The sequence below is a fragment of the Apaloderma vittatum genome, unplaced genomic scaffold, assembly GCF_000703405.1.
Source record: "Apaloderma vittatum isolate BGI_N311 unplaced genomic scaffold, ASM70340v1 scaffold6, whole genome shotgun sequence".
Lineage (NCBI taxonomy): Eukaryota > Metazoa > Chordata > Aves > Trogoniformes > Trogonidae > Apaloderma > Apaloderma vittatum.
The window spans coordinates 1-286 of record NW_009719730.1 but is presented as its reverse complement, the minus strand read 5'-3'; positions in this window follow the sequence as shown (position 1 = coordinate 286).

Sequence of the window (286 nt, the reverse complement as noted above, 5' to 3'; positions counted from 1 at the left end):
AAGGAAATTATGTATTTTAAGAGTGATTATGTACTATAAAGAAAAATATATTTGTACAAAAAGTTTTATATTTGGATTGTTGGAATGTTTTTTTGCTACCAGACTTTGATGTCACATTATGATAGAGTTGTTAAAAACGAGGGCAGGCCCAGAGTTAGGCCAGGTACTGTCCAATGCTGTATTTGTGCACTAAAGTATTCTAGTGATACAGACTTTTAAATTTCCTTTTCCTTTAAATAAATAAAAATAGAAAAAAAAGGAACTGCCTATATGACACATTAGAACA